The following is a 16,603-nucleotide window of genomic DNA, read 5'->3' as shown; positions in this document are numbered from 1 at the left end:
AATGGATAGTCCAATCAACAGCCATTTTCTTGTGGAATTTTGAGAACCAAGGTCGATTTAGTTGAAAATTTGGATTTAGGTAGTAATTATAACCTTTGTCAAAATCTACCCTATGCCCAACTGCTCTTTTGCCCTGGGGTGAAAACAACCCCATCTAGGGGATGAAAAATTTTCAATCAAAATAACTACGGAAATCGATAGAGTGACCAATTCTGAGTAAATTTTGTTGTATAAAATTTTTTTGCAATATTGACACTTTCCAAGTTATTTGCGATTAAAACTATGCATTTTTCATTGAAAAAACTCACGTTTTATTACCGTTTTTCGCGAAGAGATTCGCGTCTGAAAGACCTATGTAAACCCAATAACGACTGAGTTATTGCTCTTTAAAGGATGGTTATTTTCGAAGAATATCGAAATGGAGAACCTTCAATCTCAAATAACTCGAACTTGGTGCAATTTTTTGGGAAAATTTAAAAGACATATTTTAAATCTCATTAAAATACCTTTCAAATAAAATCTGACAAAATTTTTTTTCTTAAGAACTGACTGACTTATGACGAAAATAAAGTCGCATTCTGCTTTTTTCTTTTTGAAATGTAAAATTAAACCCTCGTCGTTACAATCCTAATAAAAATAAATAGCTTCCCACTTGAAATTAACTTTATTTAGGTATAATTGATACGATCCATGTGATTTGACCGGTTTGGGATGTTTAATTTAGAAAGAAATTGTTGATTAAATCGAAAATGACATTATAATTTTTTTTTTAAAAGTTCATTTTTCTTTAATAAATCTAAAAGTATTCATAATATGAGAATAAGTAGAATTTCTTTTGCGGAAAATTTTGATTTTTTTTGTTTTTGTACCATGAATACTTTTAGGTTTATTTAAGAAAAATTCAATTTTTTTAAAACTATAATAATGTCATTTTCGATAATCAACTATTTTTTCTAAACTAAGTATTCCAAACCGGTCGAATCAAATGAATTATATCAATTATACCTAAATAAAGTTAATTTCAAGTGGAAAGCTATTCATTTCTATTATGCTGGGGCCACAGTAACGTCTAATGCCGTTAATTAACGCATTATTTGCCATCTCTGTAATGCAAATAATGAGTTAATTAACGGCATTAGACGTTACTGTGGCCCCAGCTTTAGGATTGTAACGACGAGAGTTTAATTTTTACATTTCAAAAAGAAAAAGTAGAAAACGACTTTATTTTCGGCATAAGTCTTTCTTATGCAAAAAAACTATTGTCAGAGCTTATTTGAAAGATTTTTTGAACTTCAAAAGATGTTTCTTAAGTTTTTCCAAAAAATTGTACCACATTCGACTTATTTGAGATTGAAGGTTTTCCATTTCGAGGTTCTTCGAAAATAACCATCCTTTAAAGAGCAAAACTCAGTCGTTATTGGGTTTACCTAGGTCTTTCCGACACGAATCTCTTTGTTTTTTTATTAGCCACAATTTTGTTTTTAATGATTTTTTCTATAAAATTAATTTTTTTACGTCATTCATGAAAAACGGTTATAAAACGTGAGTTTTTCAATGAAAAATACATAGTTTCAATCGCAAATAACTTGGAAAATGTGAATTTTGCAAAAATATTTTATAGAACAAAACTTGGGTACTCATAATTGGCCACTCTATCGATTTCCATAGTTATTTTTATTAAAAAAATTTCATCCCCTAGCTGGGGTTGTTTTCACCCCCATGGCAAAAGCGCAGTTCGGCATAGGGTAGATTTTTAAGAAGAGTGCAACAGAGTTTAAACCCAAATTTTCATTAAAATCGGTGTTAATTCTCAAAATTCCACTGTTTTAACAGTTTTTTACCGCTGATGAGTGGTCTAGGGAGGTTTACCCGTTATTTGGTTCTGTATCAAATGGAAGGTATGTCCGTTCGCTAAATTCAGACACAACTGGCTAGTGATTTTAATAAATAATTTTGCCAATTTGATAAAATGGGCAAAAATATAATTACTAAATAGTTAATAATTACTAAACAGTTAGTAATTTTGCCAATATTGGCAAAATTGGCCAAAAACAAAAAAATTACCCACTAAAATCACTAGCCAGTTGTGTCTGAGTTTAGTGAACCGACATATATATTTGTAATAAATAAATAATTATTTTCCTAACTAGTGCGGAAAGTGATACTTTCACGCACGAGACTGCCGTTGACCCAAACGACGCGATAGCGGAGTTCGGGCAAGCAGTCGAGTGCGGGGAGAAGACACTTTCCGCATGAGTTAGGAACAATATTTTTTTCTAGGGCCGTACGTTTGGAAAAGAGCCACAAAAAATAGAGTTATATCAATTTTAATTTAGAAGTAAAAATACACAAATTAATTCTTTGACAAGGTTGTCAAAACCAAACTTTCAATATAATGGGTTACCACGACGACGATATTGGTTTCCATGACGACGATTCAAAACCTGTGTTCAAAAGTGCTTTTTTGGATAAGCTTGTCTGTATCTTCAACAAAGCATTTCCTTTAATTGCAATTAAGCCAAAACATCGCAAACCCTGGACTACTAAAGGTATCCGAATATCTTCCAAGAATATGCGTTCTCTTCTCTATATCAGGAAATTTACTACCAACGTCTCTATCACTGAATATACCACCAAGTACAGGGCAACCTATCTTAAACTTATAAAATCAGCTAAAAAAGACTACTACCATAACCGTTTGGGAAGCTCAAATAGTGTTGCAAAAGAAACTTGGTCCATAATAAACGATCTTCGAAATAAAACCCACACTGCTCAAACAGTTTCCCTTCCAGACCCTGAAAATCTAAATGAATACTTTGTTAATGTGAGTAAAAATATTACATCAACAATTTTGCCACAAGTTCCAATTTCCTATCTCCCTAATTCAAGAAAGGTCTCGAATTCATTCTTTATAAAACCAGTCGATAAATCTGAACTGATCCAAACAATCAATAGTATCAAAAGCAAATCTTCCTGTAGTACTGATGGTCTATCGATAAAAATTTTTTCTAATCTTCCAGAAAATGTGTTAGAAGTCCTCATCTCACTAATTAATGATTCTTTTGAGAAAGGTAAATTTCCAGAGTGCCTGAAGACAGCCATCATTATTTCTCTTCATAAGGGTGGTGAAATATCTAATACCTGCAATTATAGACCTATTGCACTACTACCGGTACTCTCCAAAATTATTGAGAGACTCATAAAAGCCCGACTTATGTTCTTTCTAGTTGAAAACAACATTTTATCACAAAATCAGTTCGGCTTTTTAAATAATAAATGCACCACTGATGCCATCTTTTCTGTACTACATGAGGTTTATCAAGCACTGAACAATAATCTTCACACTGCCACTGTTTTTTGTGACTACGCCAAAGCTTTTGATTGTGTAAATCATAACATTTTGATAAGAAAACTAAATTTCTACGGAATTCGAGGTATTTCTTTAGATTGGTTCCAATCTTACTTGGATGATAGGAAACAACTGGTTAGAGCAAATGATGCACACTCTAGTCTCAAAAACATTGTATGTGGGGTACCTCAAGGTTCAGTATTGGGTCCTCTACTTTTCCTTATCTTTATTAATGACATCACTAGTTTAAAAATAGATGGAAAAGTCTTTCTTTTTGCTGATGATACCAGTATCACTTGGAGCAACTCAAATATTGCAACTCTTCATGCTACTATAACTTCTGATCTACTTACAATAAAAACCTGGTCTGACTCTAATTTACTCTCGTTTAACGTAGATAAAACAGTAGCATTGTCTTATAAAGGAGTCCTTCAACCCTTACCTCTTAATAAAAGCCAGATCAGTACCGTTGATTCTGTAAAATTTCTTGGTATTTTTTTAGACAGCAACCTTAAATGGTCCCACCATATCGATTTGTTAAGGAAGAAACTATCCTCAGCTTGCTATGCTATAAGATCTGTTTCGAATGAACTCAATTTAGCATCTTCCAAAATAACATATTTTTCTTTGTTCGAGTCACATCTTCGTTATGGTCTTCCTTTTTGGGGTTCTGGTACAGCTGCCCAATTCGATGTTATTTTCAAATTACAAAAAAGAGCAATTAGATATCTGTTTGGCCTCAGGAGAACAACACATTGCAGAAGTTACTTCAAAGATCACAGAATTTTAACCCTTCCATCTTTGTATATTTTAGAAATTGTTTGCTTAATTCGTAAACATCTACATGGCTTTCCACCAAGACCTAATCATGACTACTTCACGAGAAATTCTACGTTTGACGTCTATATGCCGACCCCGTCCTCTGAGTTAGTAAAGAAATCTATATTATATTCCGCAAAAAACTTTACAGCCATCTCCCTCTACAACTTAAATCTGCAGCATCTTTCCCCAAATTCCGTAAACTGGCAAAAGCCTACCTATCTGAAAGACCATATTATTCAATAGAAGATTTTCTTAATCAATAACTAAGAAATTACAGTACCCTTTGCACAAGTAGTATTTTTATTATCATTTTTTTGTCTATATTTGGGTGTCATATGCAGCAGCTTAACTTTTAAACTTATTAATTACTAGGTAGACTATAGTCCAGAAAGCCACTGCGCATCCGCTAGGAAAAATATTCTAATTCGGATTTTTTGCACAATCTTACTCAAAAAGGACTCCTTTTAACAAATTTGCATGTTGCCAGGACCAAAAGGTGGTCAAAAATTTTTTAAACGTTTTTTTTTGTTTTTTTCCTAAATTTATTATTATTGCATGGAAAAAAGTTTTTTTAGGTTTTTTGGGTCATTCCAAACAGAAAAGGTCTTTAGTGACTTTTCTCTAAAAATGATAGTTTTTGACATATAAGCGATTAAAAATTGAAAAATTGCGAAATCGGCCATTTTTAACCCTCAAAAACTATGTGAAAAACTGAAAATTTGAATGTTGCCAAGGTAGGTAGATATTCTTTAAACATCGATTGATGAAATCCCGAAGAGTTTTTTGCAATACAATATTCAAAACTCCTTTGTTTTTTAATTGCTAATCAAGCGTGCGCGACACTATTTTCCACCGACAGTATGGTGCAAATGAAAGGAATAAATTCGTTATTTCGTAAACTGGCGACTTTAAGGAAAAATCCCGAAACAGGTCGATTTTTATTTTTAAGTTATAATATTGTGGCATATATGGTATACTAGTGACGTCATCCGTCTGGGCGTGATGACGTAATCGATGATTTTTTTAAATGAGAATAGGGGTCGTGTTGTAGCTCATTTGAAACGTTCTTCAATTCTCTATTCAGTAATGTAAACATTTACATAATTATTTATATAGGGTGTCCTTCTACTTCTTTTTTTGTCAAATAATTTAATTTAATAAAAAATTTTTGGACACCCTGTATAAATAATTATGTAAATGTTTTTATTACTGAATAGAGAATTGAAGAACCTTTCAAATGAACTAGCACATGACCCCTATTCTCATTTAAAAAAATCATCGATTACGTCATCACGTCCAGATGGATGACGTCACTAGTATACCATATATGCCACAATATCATAACTTAAAAATAAAAATCGACCTATTTCGGGATTTTTTCTTAAAGTCGCCGGTTTACGAAATATCGAATTTATTCCTTCCATTTGCACCATACTGTCGCATGTCGGTGGAAAATAGTATCGCGCACACTTGATTAGCAATTAAAAAACAAAGGAGTTTTGAATATTGTATTGCAAAAAACTCTTCGGGATTTCATCAATCGATGTTTAAAGAATATCTACCTACCTTGGCAACATTCAAATTTTCAGTTTTTCACATAGTTTTTGAGGGTTAAAAATGGCCGATTTCGCAATTTTTCAATTTTTAATCGCTTATATGTCAAAAACTATCATTTTTAGAGAAAAGTCACTAAAGACCTTTTCTGTTTGGAATGATCCAAAAAACCTAAAAAAACTTTTTGACATGTAAAAAAAATAATTTTAGGATAAAAACAAAAAAAAAACGTTTAAAAAATTTTTGACCACCTTTTGGTCCTGGCAACATGCAAATTTGTTAAAAGGAGTCCTTTTTGAGTAAGATTGTGCAAAAAATCCGAATTAGAATATTTTTCCTAGCGGATGCGCAGTGGCTTTCTGGACTACTATGCATTTGCAATTTACTTAAATTTTGCAATTGATTACTTCTGTTTAACTTCATTATTATTGTTATTATTGTAAATATATTGACGATTTATGTAATTTTAGTAAATTGGATTGTTATTGTTTTGTTTTCTTGACTTTTTATAAGCTTTGTCGATAAAATTGTACAATTTTTCATGACAATAAAGCATATTTCTATTCTATTCTATAACCATTGTAATTGTCTACTAATCTGACTTTTAAATATTATGTCAACATAATTTTATTTCATCGAATTATCAGTAGTAATTGCACAAGAGCTCTCAAATTCTATATTAATTTTAGAGATCTAGTGCAATTTGTTGCAATTATTTCATGAATAAAACTGTTCAAAACCAAAATTTTATTGTAATTTATTTATGTAAGTACAAATTAGTACAATTAAACACACAGTTTTTATAAATATGTATTTGACGGTCGAAAGTCATCACTTTTATAATTTTTAAAACATTTGTCATTAATGTCACTGAATGTATTTTTTCGTAGCAACGAAGGGCATCTGACGTAATATGCTTGACGACGGGCAATTATCAGTAGTAATAACCCAAGGACATTGATAATTGTTCGAAAAAATTTTATAACAGATTTCGAAAGCTTGTTGCTTGGAAACAGACCGACGCCGTAGGCGGAGGTCTGTTGCCTGTAAGCAACAAGCTTGAGAAAGTTGTTAAAAAATTTTTGAGCATTTATCAATGTTCGAGGGTTATTCGGATAGAAAATTTTTTGCTGGTTATGAAAAAAAAATACAGAGCAGTAACAATTTATTTAAATGTGCAATTAACAATTCTTCCACCGTCCGATTTCCATCTAATGCATATTTTCTATCATTGCAAAAGTCCATAAACGCTTTCCATACAAATTTTTTACTGTAAACAGTATTCTTTGGTATATTTGATTCGATAATTTCATTAATATTCTCATCAGTATTACAACCAAATCGTGACATTTTGAAATATTGAATATTTGAAATGTCAAAATCGAAATGAAACGAAATGTAGGTATCCATAGCTACATGATTGAGTGAAAACAGCCCATGGGATCTGTTTTCAGTATAATGTTGGTTGTATTCAATCAGATGACCACAAATTAATTGATTTCATTGGATTTCTAATTGAGCAAAAAATTTTCAGTAGTAATTGCACAAGAACTTTAAAATTATTGAATTTTTCCCGAGTGACACTTTGACAGTTTTAATTTCACGAGCCGAAGGCGAGTGAACTTATGTCAGGGCCAAAATTCTATATTAATTTTAGAGATCGAGTGCAATTTGTTGCGATTATTTCTTGAATAAAACTGTTCAAAACCAAAATTTTATTGTAATTTATTTATGTAAGTACAAATTAGTACAACTAAACACACAGTTGTTATAAATATTTTACGGTTAAAAGTCATCACTTTTATAATTTTTAAAACATTAATTGTCATTAATGTCACTGAATGTATTTTTTCGTAGCAACGAAGGGCATCTGACGTAATATACTTGACGACGGGAAATTATCAAAAATTATCAATTTAATTTAGATTTCTGTAGCTTTCTATTGGTCAGAATCTCCTATGAATGAAATAATCAAAAAAGTTATCAGTTTAATTTAGATTTCTGTAGCTTTCTATTGGTCAGAATCTCCTATGAATGAAATAATCTCGCTAATTTCATTAAAACATGAACACAATAAGATAAATTTGAAATAAATTAGTAAATAATATCTAAATATTAGTTTATTGCATGTATTATAATATAGTATAATGCCATATTACAAGGTATTTTACTTTAACCCACGCCGTGCGGGAAAATTTACTTTCACGCACGCGTGAAATGCGTGCGTGAAAGTGGCTCTTTTAACACGGCCGTAGAAAAAATTATATTCAGTATCGGTATGTCGTTCTGAACGTATTTCAGTATCGGTAATTTGGAAAATATTTGCAACCGATTAGAAGTATGTAAATGCATGTTAAAACTTTAAAACATAGTTTTTAATTCTCTGTCACTGCAGCTGTTTCGGCAGAGTGCCTTTCTCAAGTGATGTATTTTTACTATGCGTCTACACTTTATAGTCTTCAACTGAATAAGTTGAGGACATGAGAGCTTTTTGTCTCACGTCGGACCAGGGCTGTTTTATCCATTAGGCAATATAGGCAGTTGCCTAGGGCGCCAAATTATGAGAGGGCGGCAAAAATACTGTACAAAAAATATTTGTACCTATATAAAAATTGAAATCGAATAACATGAGTATATCCATCAATGGAATCTAAGTGGGCATTCATTTCTAGAAAACAAATTGCATTTTCTTAACACTATTCATTCAAAGAGGACAGAAGTTGTAAATTTAGGGATTATTGGGCCGTCGGCAGCACCGCGAAGGCGGCGGGCGCACTGTTCTATAATTTTTTTAAACTCAATCCTTTTGGGTTATTCGTGGTTGAAAATTTGCCATTTTCATTGAAAAATGTCGCCTTTTCGGACGGTTTTTCTAAAACTATATAAAACATTTTTGTAGCTTATGAAAAATTAAAGAGATTCGATCCTTCATAAGTCTTCTAGTGATAACATAAAAAGAGATACGGTAGGTGAAAAGACATTTTTTTGCGCATGCTCAAATCGGTGTGTTAATAACAGAGAAATGGTCGATTTTAAGGGTATAATGCTATCAATATCTTTTGTAAGTACTGCCTGAAAAGACCTTTAAAACGACCGCAATGTTAAATTTCGATTACATTCAAACTAAGCGAGATATGGTGCAACGAAAAAGGATGACTAATTTATTTTAAGTAAAATGCGAAATATGTATATTTTAACCCCTCATCCACCAGATTTAAATGCATCGTTTTGCTTCTACAATACCTTTTACTATAGTGTTATTTCTATGTTCAACAAGTTGGACGGGTTTAAAATATATGGTTTTTAAAAAAATAAGATCAAATTATAGAGAGCATTTTAAAATTTTTTTAAAAATCTTCCTTTTTCTCCATGTAACTCGAAAATGATAATGAGATACAGTAGTGAAAGAAAAATAAAATTGTTATCTAAAAGAAATCCTACATTTTTGTAAGGTATTTTTTTACGTATCTCTTATCACTTTCGAATTACATGGGGAAAAAGAAGATTTTTAAGGAAATTTAAAAATGTGCTATATAATTTGATCTTATTCTTTTCAAAAACCATTCATTTTAACTCCAAACCATTTCAACTTTTTGAATATAGAAATAATACTATAGTAGAAGGTATTGTAGAAGGAAAACGATGCATTTCAATTCTGGTGGATGGGGAGTTAAATATACTTTTTTTTCTATATTTATATATACTATTTCTTATTTTATACTCATTTTTCCTTAAAGTACATTAGTCGTAAGTTTTTTGCACCATATCTCGCTTAGTTTGAATGTAACCGACATTTAACAGTTCTCGTTTTAAAGGTCTTTTCAAGCGCTACAAAAGGTATTCGTAGCATTATACCCCTAAAATCGACCATTTCTCTGTCCTTTTTAAGTTGAATACATCGATTTGAGCATGCACCAAAAAAATCTTTTTTCACCTATCATCTCTTTTTTTATTAAAACTACACAAATGTTTTATATAGTTTTTCGTTAGATGCACAATTGTTATAGTATTCCCAAAAACAGTCTCCGAAGAGTGTCATTTTTCAATGAAAATGGCAAATTTTTAACCACGAATAACTCAAAAAGTATTGAGTTTTCAAAAAAAATTATACAACAGTTTTTGCTTAGAATTAGGTTCTCTGGTCACTTCCGTGTTAGTTTGATAAAAAAAATTCCACTCCCGAGAACGGGTGGGAACGACCCCTAAGTTAAAAGCGCCATAGGATATAGGGTAGACTTTGTTCCTTGAGCTATTCCCTACTTACAGTGAAAATATCCAGTAAATTGATGAAGTAGGATGGAATTCGGAGCCAGATACCCTCACTGACTGCACTAATAGATACATCATTCATAATACATGAATGAATTCACTTAAAGGGTCATTTGGATACCATAATAAAATAATCACCAATAATTGACATACCTAAATATTTAAAAAAGGGTGGATTGAAAGATTTTTCCCTAATTTTGATATTGCTTTGCGCATTTATTTGTGCCTCCCAGTTGCCAACCAACGACGTGTCCGCTGAAAGGTCATTTTCAAAAATGTCAAGGATTGAAAATAGTCATGAAAATATTTTCCGCTCAAGTATGACGCAAGAACTTCTTAACAAAATGTGGATTTTCTCCATAGAAAGTGACGTAACAAAGGCGATAAATAATGACGACATTATAGATGATTTTTCCAAAGAAAAATCAAGACAGAAATCTGATGTGATCGAACTGGAATGACAATTTTTATGTATTCTTATTTAAATAAAAAAATCTGCTTGCAATTTTTTTTCGCAAAAATGGTACATGTTTGAAGGGCGGCTACTAGAGAATTGCCTAGGGCGTCAATTGACCTAAACGCGGCCCTGCGTCGGACAGGCGGATATATCTGTGTTTTTTAACTTTTCACCCTCGAGTAATCTGTTTGCATCAATTTAGTGCCGAACACCCTCGAAACTCCAGATGACGTATCTTAGCAGTGAACTGATGGGCACCAGATGCCCGGTGGTCGGAGCTGATGGCGTATTCGTCTTCAGTTACCCTAAAAACCCCCGAGTAACAAAATATGGCCTTTAATACGCTTATTTTGACATGTTTATTCACTGTTGGAGACATTTCCACCCATTGTTATATGGTAGACTTTTTCCTGACATTATCCTGTCACAATTCAAGAAGGTGCAAGTTTCTAGGTGCTGTATTTAAAAGTATATTTATTTTGTGCTAAAATCCATGGAAAGCGACGAACCAACTTGAGCGAAGTAACAGTTTTGTTTGCATAGAAGTGCAAGCGTGTTTTGTATTTTTGAAGTGCAAGAAAATTAATATACATATTATAATTTACATACCTACTTAATTTTATTATTTTTATTTATAATTATACAAAGTTACTAATAATAACTAAACTAAATTCAAATTAGAAACAAATCACACAATCTCGATGCGATGACACAAACAGACAATATCGCTGCAAACACCATTAGCGAATATCCTTTGTGTTCGTCCCAACAACCGACAGGGTTTTTTCTGCTCAGTTCGGTTCGTCCCACCGTACAAATTATACGAAAATAGCGTTCGCAATCGGTTCGCGAACAGTTCGGCTCGCATATGTGTACCGAGCTTTAGGGAAAATTAGTGCGAACGGCAACAATTAGTGGCGTGGTGTGTATTGCGCACTGCGTAGTGGAATTTGAAAGGGGGAACTGGAAGTTCAAACTAGCCAATTGGAATCGAAAATACAAATCAGTCATCATTGTTGCCAAACAGGTTTCGGTCAACTTAATAATTTTCCTACACGCACGAGAAACGAAAAATTTAGAAATTTTTCCTCTGAATTCATTATTTATTCCAGAGGTAACTTATCCAGGTTTTCACCGGTTATTACTTAATAAAGAAAAAGCCGGTTTTAACGACAAATTATTGTGGATAAAAAAAACACGTTTTAGGCATCACCGGTTGGTTTTTCTCACCCCTAATCATGTTGATATAGATATTAAAAAGCATATCCTGTAATTCCCCGAATCGCAGTTTTAGTCGTATTATACAGCGGGGACTAAAGAAAAGAGTCCACCTCGATATTTGGCAGTAGTTACTAGATTTTAAGGAAATGCCGAAACGGTCGATTTTTATTATTAAATTACAATTTCTTGATATATAGTTCATACTAGTGACGTCATCCATCTGGGTGTGATGACGTAATCGATGATTTTTTAAATGAGAATAGGAGTCGTGTGCCAGCTCATTCGAAAGGGTGTTCAATTCTCTATTCAGTAATATAAACAATAATATCATTATTTATATAGGGTGGCCAAAAAATAATTTTTGAATTAAATTAATTGACGCAACAAGAAGAATGTATGTAATTTATTTAAATCAAAATACATTCTATTGCTGTCAGAAAATAGAAAAAAAAGTTTATTTGGCAAATAAACATTGATTTTCGCTGAAATTAAATGTTCAAACTGTCAAGGGGTAGGTGGGAAGCGGTTTGTGATTTAATTTAAGCGAAAAAAAATATTTATTTGTGAAATAAACATTTTTTCTATTTTATAACAGCAGTACAATGTATTTTGAGTTAAATAAATTACATACATTCTTATTTTTGTGTCAATTAATTTAATTTAAAAAATATTTTTTTAATCTTTTTATTTATAATTTTTTAATAAATATTTTTACCCTGTATAAATAATGATATTAATGTTTATATTACTGAATATAGAATTTAACACCCTTTCAAATGAGCTCCCACACGACCCCTAATATCATTTAAAAGAATCGTCGATTACGTCATCACGCTCTGATGGATCACGTCACTAGTATGAAATACAGGGTGATTGATTAGTGAAGAAAAGCTCAATAGATCCGCTACAGTAAAAGAGCAGTAAAAGTTAATAACAAAAATTTTAGCCACCTTTGAGCTTCACATTACAAAATTAGTTGGAATGTTACAGGGTGTTCAATAACACAGTGGCAGACCAAACTTATGTTTTTAAATGGAACACCCTATATTTTATTTTAAATTCGGAATCCTGTTAACTTTTCCATTACAAAAATACAAAGGTTTGTTATGTTATACAGGGTATTTACAAAGTTATAACCAATTTTATATGAAAATCGTAACAAGTTCAATTCCCTGTATAAATAAAAATAAGCAAAACAGAAATAGTTTATTAATGCCATATTTTTTACGTATTGTCAAAATTTTTAAAAATTATTTATTTTCGAATATATTTATATATTCGATATTTATTTAAGAATTATATCAAATACAGTGTGAGTCAAAACGCAAGTACATTATTTTCTCAGTAATTTTAAATGGAACACCCTGTACTTTATATCACTATTGAAAAGTACCATTACCGTACTTTAATTTTTAGATAACATTCCCTATGTCTAAATTTATTAGATTTCGAGATATTTTCATTTTTCAATGGACCACTGGCGTGGACACCCAAATCACCAGAATTTAATAAACTGGACTGATTTTTTTGGGGATACGTTAATAATGAAGTTTATAAAATAACTATAACAGCAAGGGATGAGATGAAAAATAGAATACAAAGTGTATTTCGATGTGTTAATTTATAAATGCTTCGTAGAGTAAGTAGCTCATTCAATGATCGTTTTTAGGTGTTAGGTCGTGTTAGGGGGTAATTTTGAACAGCTTATGTAATTAAATATTAAAAATATTTTATTAAAAGTAACTTCTAATTTTTTCAAACATGTTTTCTTTTGCAATATATATTACTGATAAATTATTTTTCGTTCTTTATTTGTTACATTGTTACATTTACATACAAAAGTAGTGTTTAATTGTCTTCACAGAATGTATTTTATGTTTGTGTTTTTTTGTAAAATTTATTACTAATTTTCTTTCTTTATTTGTTACATTTACATAAAAAAGTAGTTTTTAATTGTTTCAAAAATGTTGCATGTTGTGGTTGTGTTTTTTTGTAAAATGTACCTATTACTAATAAATTATTTTTATTTCTTTATTTGCTACATTGTTGCATTACCGGATTGATAATCAGTAATCGTCAATTGTCAATTCAGTCACGGCTTACTTAAAATTTGGATAAATTTAGACACCTAAAATAATTTGTTCTGAAAAATGGAAATATCTCGAAAACTAATAAATTTTGACGTAGGGAATGTTATATAAAAATTAAAGTACGGTAATGGTACTTTTTAATAGTGATATAAAATACAGGGTGTTCCATTTAAAATTACGGAGAAAATAATGTACTTGCGTTTTGACTCACCCTGTATTTGATATAAAGAAAATTAGCAATATCAATCATTCTTGAAAATTTTGACAATACGTAAAAAATATGGTATTAATAAACCGTTGCTGTTTTGCTTATTTTTATTTATACAGGGAGTTAAACTTGTTACGATTTTCATATCTTCTTCTTCTTCAAGTGCCATCTTCGTTCCGAAGGTTGGCGATCATCAGGGCTATACGTATTTTCGAAACTGCTGACCGAAACAATTCGTTGTTGCTACAGCTATACCATTCCCGTAGATTCTTTAGCCAGGAGTTTCGTCTTCTTCCTATGGACCTTTTTCCTGCTATCTTCCCCTGCATAATTATTCGAAGCAGTTCATATCTTTCGCCTTTTGTAATGTGTCCCAAGTATTGCAGTTTTCGTTTTTTGATCGTAAATATGACTTCCTTTTCTTTATTCATTCTTCTCAAGACCTCGACGTTTGTGACTCTCTCCGTCCATGATATTCTCAAGATTCTGCGATACATCCACAGTTCAAATGCCTCTAATTTTTTGGTATCAATCTTTTTCAGCGTCCATGACTCCATTCTGTAGAACAGCACAGAAAGTACGTAACATCTCATCAGGCGAAGTTTCATTTCAAGGCTCAAATCTCTTCCACAGAACACTCTCTTCATTTTAGTGAATATGGATCTGGCTTTTTCTATTCTTATTTTGATTTCTGCTGAGCTATCGTTGTCTTCATTTATTAAAGTGCCTAAATATTTGTATTTGCTAACTCGATCGATTTTCATATAAAATTGGTTATAACTTTGTAAATACCCTGCCCTGTATAACATAACCAACCCTTATATTTTTGTGATAGGGAAGTTAAAAAGATTTCGAATATAAAATAAAATACAGGGTGTTCCATTTAAAAAAGCATAAGTTTGGTCTGCCACTATGTTATCGAACACCCTGTAACATTCTAATCAATTTTTAAATGTGAACCTTAAAGTTGGCTACAATTTTGTTATTAACTTTTATTGCTATCTTTTACTATAGCGCATCTATTGAGCTTTACCCCACTAATCAATCAAATTGCAATATAAAAATAAAAATCGACCTGTTTCGGCATTTCCTTAAAACCTTATAACTACTGCCAAATATTGAGGTGGACTCTTTTCTTTGACCCACCCTGTATAAATATTTTAAAATGATCTTTCGATTTGTTGAAATATATACAAGTTATATTTTGTAATTCTCAAAACACATCCGATTTGTTTACTATTCTTCCTCAACATTATTTTTTGTAAGTGCGTAGCTACTAATTTTTCCTGAATAAACTCCTGATAAGTAACACTATTGTGGATAATAAACCAAAATAAAAACACATTGATTAGTCTGTATTTTATTGCACAACATATTAACCTTTTCAAAATATAATAACAGTTTTTATTAAATCGACAAATATCCTTCTGATTAGTACTCAGTTTTGTTATTTAATTTAGAATTAAGTCGAGGACATTATCATATTTGGTTTATCAGTGTAAAAACCGTAATATGTTATTATTAAAACATTGTTAGGATTCAAGGAATATGTCATCTACGAAAATATAAAAATTTGTTTTTTTTTTATTATCAGTAATTTATAACTTTATTACACTTTTAACAAACATTAACACGCTGGATTCGACCGTGAATCCCCTTCGTTCATTTTTAGACTAGGACACTTTAGGGCTCTATTAGTCTAGGTAACTGGTGGCGCAACTAGTGGGCCCACCAAATTGTGAGCACGGGCAACTGGTGGCCGAGAATAGCCACCAGCAAAAATAATAAAATGAATTGGAATTGGAAAAATAATCAAATGCAATTGGAAACTTGTTTGTTATCAATTTTTCGAAAAAAAGTTATTCTTATATATATGCTCTTCTTATATATAAAATGCTCTTAATAGTATAAAATATAAGATGCAACCATCAGATTCAAATTTTGTGAATTTTATACGAGGTATGTCAAAAAATATGAATTTCGCTCAAGAGTAAAGTATCCTTATATTAAACAATATCGAAAAATGCTTTATAAAAAGTTGTTCGGAATTAAAAGCTATGTTTGAATATGCAATTACATTCTTCTAATTGAAATATTGTGAACTGTAAAGGTACTTTACTCTTGGACGAAATTCATATTTTTTAACATACCTCGTATAGAATTGATAAAAGTTTATATATTATGATTGCATCTTAGATTTTAAACCATATAAAGCTTTTTGTAAAAAATAACTTTTTTCGTAAAATTAATAATAAAATACTTATAGATATTTTTTTTCAATTAGAATGATGTAATAAAATTAATGCGTCCCAAAACATAGTTTTTTTTAATTCTTAACAACTTTTCATAATAACAATTTTCGATGTTGTGAAATCTAAAGGTACTGTACATAAAATTTTTTAGACTATGCAGAGCATTTTATAAAGAATATTTTTTTTCGTAAAATTGATAAGAAAAAAGTTTCCCATGTGGTTCCAAGTTACGCAGACATACTGTACCTATATATAAAAGTTCATTTTTTTTAAATTTTCCAATTAACGTCACATTCGGATTCAGCATAATTAAAAACAAAATAGAAACATTTTTGATCAAAGTAAAGTGATGAATTCACCGATATTTCTAAAATATAAAAA

The sequence above is a fragment of the Diabrotica virgifera genome, chromosome 3 (genome assembly GCF_917563875.1).
Source record: "Diabrotica virgifera virgifera chromosome 3, PGI_DIABVI_V3a".
Taxonomy (NCBI): domain Eukaryota; kingdom Metazoa; phylum Arthropoda; class Insecta; order Coleoptera; family Chrysomelidae; genus Diabrotica; species Diabrotica virgifera.
Note: the sequence above shows the minus strand (reverse complement) of the source record.